The sequence below is a fragment of the Trichomycterus rosablanca genome, chromosome 14, assembly GCF_030014385.1.
Source record: "Trichomycterus rosablanca isolate fTriRos1 chromosome 14, fTriRos1.hap1, whole genome shotgun sequence".
Taxonomy (NCBI): domain Eukaryota; kingdom Metazoa; phylum Chordata; class Actinopteri; order Siluriformes; family Trichomycteridae; genus Trichomycterus; species Trichomycterus rosablanca.
The window spans coordinates 8,804,877-8,812,020 of NC_086001.1; positions in this window are offsets into that span (position 1 = coordinate 8,804,877).

Genomic DNA, 7,144 nt, shown 5'->3' on the forward strand with positions numbered 1-7,144 from the left:
TTCCTGTGGTATACTGCACCAATAAGCTCAACTCATCGAAATACATGCAGGCTAATGTTAACCACTCATCTTAATGAAAAGTGCATCTGAAATGACATATTTAACATTGTGTACATATACTTTTGTCAATATAGAGTTCCTTTGTGATGTATCCCTCAGGTGTTAATGAGCTCTTTTAAAAGCACCCTACATGTTTTGATTATTGTTGGATCTAACAAACAAAGTCCTTGGCCAAAGATTTTGTGGAACTGCACAAAGGGGCTAAGTTTGGGGTCAAGGTTAAAGAAGTGTGCAAGGAGCTGCAAGATGGCCTAATTGAACTGAAGAAGATAAAAGAACTGGAGGAAATCATAGACAGTGTGAGGAGGAGGAAGAGGAAAGTGAAGATAAGAAGGAAGAGAAGTTGGATAAAGAAGATGAATGTAATGTACAGACTCAGGAAGACAAGTGAGCATACATGAGGTAAAGGATATGACAAGAAACAATCACTCGATCAGCCATCAGTGGTTGTAATTGCAGCAGTTTTAAAGAATCCCCTCCAACAATCTTAGCCGATGATCTTAGATGATGATCTTAGCCAATCATTGTCCATATAGGCGCCCAGCCTGCCAGTAACAGAAAGTTTTGAAAGGCTGAAAGGTCAGATCTTGTGTGCTAACATGTTTTACTGACCCCTGTATCTGTATTTGTAAACCAGTATTCAAACTCAAATTTGTAATAACAACAGAAGAACACAGTTGCTTGCATCACTGAAATCCTTGACGTAATCTCTCCCTTTCAAATACAAACACTTGTGACTGTAAGCACAATGCAAATGAAAACAGAAAGCAGTAATTTTGAGAACAGGTATTTTCATTTCTTTACTTTCTTTTCTTTTTATTTAATTGAAAACAGTGAAAATGCAGCCTTACATAACTACTATACTAACATTATTATACAGACTACATACAGACACTGTATTGTGTTTGGAAGTTATGGACAAGGTGTTCTTTAGGCCCAAGAGGAAAAGGAATATCCTTGCTACCAAAGCAAAGTTGAGGGGAGTTTGGTTCCAACAGCATGGGTAACTTTTACATCTGTGAAGGAACCATTAATGATAAGGGGTACATACACATTTTGGGGCAACATATGCTTCCATCTGGAAAACGACTTTTATTTTTAAGGTTGTGCGAGTCCTTGAGTTAGCAAGATAAGACAGACTGCATATATTCACAGCAAATTCACTGAGGTGAATAATTTGCTGTTAATGCCAGTCCTATATTAAACCCTTGGTTCTGTGGGAGGGGAAAAAAACATAGACCCAATAAAAATCAAATGTCTATGGTCTTTTTTCCTCTTTTTTAGGCTAGTATGGAAACTATACTATATAACATAATAATATACAGTATATATAATAACAAGAACGTGAAGCATGTGGTAAAGGAGGGCGGAAGTGCTGGCAAAGTGCTTCTGATAAACCCAGAGAGCCTGGCGTGCTGCCGGTGGGGCCGTCGAAGCCGCCCAGGTCCTCAGCATTGCCATTGAAATTATGGCTGGCCTCTTTCTAGCCCCGAAGACTCTGTGGAACTGCACAAAGGGACTAAGCCCAAGTTTGCGGCCAAGATTAAAGAAGTGTGCAAGGAGCTGCAGGATGGCCTCATTGAGTTGAAGAAGATTAAGGAACTGGAGGCATAAATGGACAAGTGGAGGAGGACGAGGAGGATAAAGAAGATAAATCAGACTGAGGAAGACAACTGAGAGACAACAGATGAGGTAAAGGATGTGACAAGAAACAAGTGCTTAGCAGTTAATATATATTATCAGAAAATGCCAGACTGAGAACAAATTTGCTTTGGTAGGTTTGAGGTTGTATAGTAGCACTGTAGTCTCATAGCAAGAAGGTCCTAGGTTTGATTCCCAGGTGGAGCGATCTGTGTCCTTTCAGTGTGTTCACATGGGTTTTTTCTGGGTGCTCCGATTTTCTCCCACAGTCCAAAAACATAGTTAGGTTAACTAGAGATACTAAAGTCTCCTTGTGTATGAGTGTGTGTGTGTGTGTGTGTGTGTGTGTGTGTGTGTGTGTGTGTGTGTGTGTGTGTGCGTGTGCGTGTGCGTGTGCGTGTGCGCGCGTGCGCCCTGTGACACTGGAGACCTGTTTGAGGTGTTTCCTGCCTTTTTTTTTATATAGATGGTCTTTATGAATAGGACTCAAAACATTTAGGCTTTCTAAAACATATTTAAACAATGGTTTTAAATTAATAATGCATTTTTTCAGATCAAGTAAAGGACAAAAAATAATCATGGAAACTCTTAGTGTTTAGGAAAAAACAGAGTATGACGTTGTTTACATTTCTAAAACAAATACTGACACAAATCAGAAAATGCAAATCATTCTGCAGGTAAATGTGAATGCTTGCAGTCCTTAACCAGTTGTTAAATAATAAGAAAACATGGCTCCAACAAGCCGTCAATTGAAACAATGGAAATAATTTTCCATTGGCAGCTTTGTAAATTTTTTAATGTGTCTAAAATAGTTGGACACAAATGTGTACACAAATGAAAGGTTATTAAAAGTTATCATCTAAACATACAGGTAGAACAAAGACAACTCAATGTAATACAGCATGAAAATAAAAATGCACAACAGCAGAGTCAGGGTTCATGACAGAAGTGTAAGAAATCAGCCAAAGGATTGTTATACTGGATTTGCATCTGGTAAGGTCAAATGAAAACTAGCACTAACACCTAACCAGGGGAAAAGGTGCAGTAGGCTAAAGAGAAGAAATCAAGGAGTGTAGATGATTGGATGAAAGTAATGCATTTTCTCCCATTTTTCTCCCAATTTAGCATAGTCAATTTGTCTTCCGCTGCTGGGGATCCCTGATTGCATTCCAAGAGGGTATATTGCTGCTTACGCCTCCTCCAACACGTGGGCAGTCCGAGAAGACCCCTTCTTTTCGCCAATGCGTTCTGTAGAGGTGCTTCTGCCAATTGTGCCTGCTAGATGGCGCCCAGCCGAACAGTGGCCTATCCCGCTGCGCCACCTGGGCGCCCATATGAAGATATGTTTATTAAAAAAAAAATGCCTATAAAAACAATCGAAGCTCCCCACTAAATATTTTTATATGAATTTGCGTGCCTGGTAAAAAACAGGTGGCAGAAATTACCTCAACTGTCGATTGCTATTCGAGACAGAATATCAGCTTAATGTAGAATGCTGTTGTTCATCAGTGAAGTTCGTGCCTCCAAGAATTCAAGAAATCCATCATAAAAAAATTCCATTAATTAAAATAATTATTATAATTAAATATTAGATTTTTGCAAAGCAATATATATATTTTTTGTAAAAGAAATGGTGCAGGTAGTAAAATAGGATGTTTTTGTACCTGTTTATTAAGCACAATACACACAATACTTATTAAATAAGTAGCAGACACACATACACACTCACAGGGCTGCATGTTTTTGGACTGTGGGAGGAAACCAGAGCTCCCGGAGAAAACCCATGCACAATACACACAATACTTATTAAATAAGTAGCAGACACACATACACACTCACAGGGCTGCATGTTTTTGGACTGTGGGAGGAAACCAGAGCTCCCGGAGAAAACCCATGCAGACAAGGGGAGAACATGCAAACTCCACACAGAAAGGACCCGGACCATCCCACCTGGGGATTGAACCCAGGACCTTCTTGCTGTGAGGCGACAGTGCTACCCACTTAGCTGCTGTGCCGTTGATTAATTGCATGTTAGAAAATTAAAACAACAATGAATTTGTTGAAGCACCGGGCAATTATTTGTAATGGACCAATTTATTATAATGTAAATGCAATGTAAATATAGTAATACAGAACAGTAAAATAGTTTTTGCCTGGCTAGCTAAAAAAATAACATTTTAAGCATAAAATATGGGTAAAGGAAAACAAAATTAATTGTGATTCCTGGCATTTGTCATTTATTTCTAGTTAATGTAACAATAAAACAGCTGTAAATGGATTTCTGCTATTGCACAATTTCAGCTCTGTAATCCTTATCCCTACAGACAATGACCAGAGGGGTCAGTGATCAAACCCAAATGATCCTCACCCGGTTTTTGCTCCTCTGACATAAATTCGAGACACTATACTATGCTCATGATTGTAGAATGGGGATGTCCAAAACGTTTTTCTGTGCCTCAATAATTAAAACACATACTTCTTTCTCCAAAACAGGCTTTGTGGGTTTTCTGTAAACTCAAACTGTTAAGAGAAAACATGTGTTATGTCAGGCGTATGCCAGGAATTACCAAAAACAAGGCTGCCATAAATTAAAAGCTGCTGGAACATGGTTACACTGTCCACTGTGAAGTAAACTTTACATTTCCATTGTAAATCATTAAATCCTGACAACTTAGCCTTGCAGTTCAAAGCACCACAAAGAGCAGCGACTGCATGGTCCTACTTAAGGGTGCATTGGAATAATTCAAGTGTTCATCATTTGGCCAAAAGTGTTTGTCCCACCCATTGTTACATGTGTATATATATTTTTTTTTCTTTTTTTTTTCACACTGTACAATCACTCTAACATAGTCAGGGTCCCAGTGAATCTGGTTTCCTTGGAGTGTTTTGGCCAATTTGACTATTTTTGCACATACAGTAGTAAAATAAGGATTGTCATTTTGCATACATTCTCAAAGACGTTAACAACCAGCTCAGATTACCAAATACAGGGGAAAGCTCTTGAAATTACAGTGGGATCTAAGAAAGCCATATAGTTATCTTTTTTCAGGTATCTTTCACAATATTTCTTTTTAATAGTTCCAATTTTCTAGCACTTGTTAGGATATACTTACTATAACTTGGTACTCTAAAATTCTATATTTCATTTATATTCCATATTTCATTTATTAGTATACAATATCATTTTAAACTAATAATAGCTATTACTTATAGTTATATTAGTTGTTTTCCATGCTGGAAAGTGAAATCACTGCTGAGAAGATCCATTTTTATTCTTTTTCTTCTGAATGTGTTTCCAGCATTTTATCAATAATGAGGAAGCATCTGTTTGTACTGCTGTTTTTTACAGGTAAGAGGAAACATTTATTTGTATAGTTCTTTATTTCCAGTAAATTTTAGACATTTTGTAGAATGCATTAAAACAAGAATCTATGATTTGTTAATTCTCTTCAACTTTTATTTGACTTTTATTTAACGTACAATTGAGTTTGATGCATGCCACACACTCAGAAACGTTAGGATCTAGTCAGATTTACCACTGTGTTACATCACTGTTCCTATTATATGCACTTTTTAATCATTTGGGAACTGACAATAGTAATTGTTGCAGTTTTCCAAGCAGAATTGTTGCTCATTCTTGCTTGATACAAGACCTCAGGTGCTCAACATTCCTATTTACATGACGACGCATGCATTTTAATGGGAGATTTAGGTGGTATGGTGGCTCAGTGGGTAGTACTGTCACTTCACAGCAAAAATGTCCTGGGTTTTTTCTGTGTGGAGTTTAAGGAGTTCTCCCCTTATCTGCCAGAGCTCCTGGTCTCCTCCCACAGTCCAAAGACATTTAAAGATTGTCCATGACTGTGTTTGACATTAAAGTTGTGAACTGATGAATCTTGTGTAACCATTAACCACCTGTCCTGTCATGAATGTAACCAAAGTGTGTAAAACATGATGTTAAAATCATAATAAATAAATACATTTATCTAGACTGCTGACAGGCACTTTGTGTCTACATGGCCATGCTGTTGTAGCACATGCAGAATAAGCTCTGGCATTGTCTTGCTAAAATTCTGTGAAAAGATGTTGCCTTAATGAAATCATAGGACTAAAACTATGATACATGTTGCCATTTATGCCCACTTCCCCAGTGTCTTTTGGTTCATCTGAGATAAGACTGCATCCAGAGAACTCGATGCTCTTTCTGTAATTGATGTATGATTTTTTCTTTGTGTACTCCTCAGCCCATGTGGATATATTTATATAAAAAATGGCACATTCAACAGTAATAGAGATTTTTACAGATTCCCTAAATCTTTTCATATTATTGTGTATAGTAGGCCTAGATAGTAAAAAAGCTAAATAGTTTGCAAACATGCACTGAGTTATGCTCTTTTTAAATTGATTTACAATTGTCTCATAATGTTTAGCATAAAGTAGTAAACCATGACCCATCTGAGCCTTTGGTGGTCCTCTTTTATTTCCAATTATGACATTATGACATCTTACCAATTCACCTGCTTATTGTAAAACATTTCAATGCAGAGTAACTTTAATAATCTATAAGATATTCCCTCTATTCTGACCCTGTATAATTTTATTAAGTGTGTTGCAGACATCAAATTCAAAATGTTCTTATATTTACAAAATACAATCAAGTTATATACACTGACCAGACATAACATTATGACCACTGACAGGTGAAGTGAATAACACTGATTATCTCTTCATGGCACCTGTTAGTGGGTGGGATATATTAGGCAGCAAGTAAACATTTTATCCTCAAAGTTGATGAGTTAGAAGAAGGAAAAATAGAGAAGCATAAGGATTTGAGCGAGTTCGACAAGGGCCAAATTGTGATGGCTAGACGACTGGGTCAGAGTATCTCCAAAACTGCAGCTCTTGTGTGTGTGTATGTATATGTGTATATATATATATATATATATATATATATATATACAGTGTATCACAAAAGTGAGTACACCCCTCACATTTCTGCAGATATTTAAGTATATCTTTTCATGGGACAACACTGACAAAATGACACTTTGACACAATGAAAAGTAGTCTGTGTGCAGCTTATATAACAGTGTAAATTTATTCTTCCCTCAAAATAACTCAATATACAGCCATTAATGTCTAAACCACCGGCAACAAAAGTGAGTACACCCCTTAGTGAAAGTTCCTGAAGTGTCAATATTTTGTGTGGCCACCATTATTTCCCAGAACTGCCTTAACTTTCCTGGGCATGGAGTTTACCAGAGCTTCACAGGTTGCCACTGGAATGCTTTTCCACTCCTCCATGACGACATCACGGAGCTGGAGGATATTCGAGACTTTGCGCTCCTCCACCTTCCGCTTGAGGATGCCCCAGAGATGTTCTATTGGGTTTAGGTCTGGAGACATGCTTGGCCAGTCCATCACCTTTACCCTCAGCCTCTTC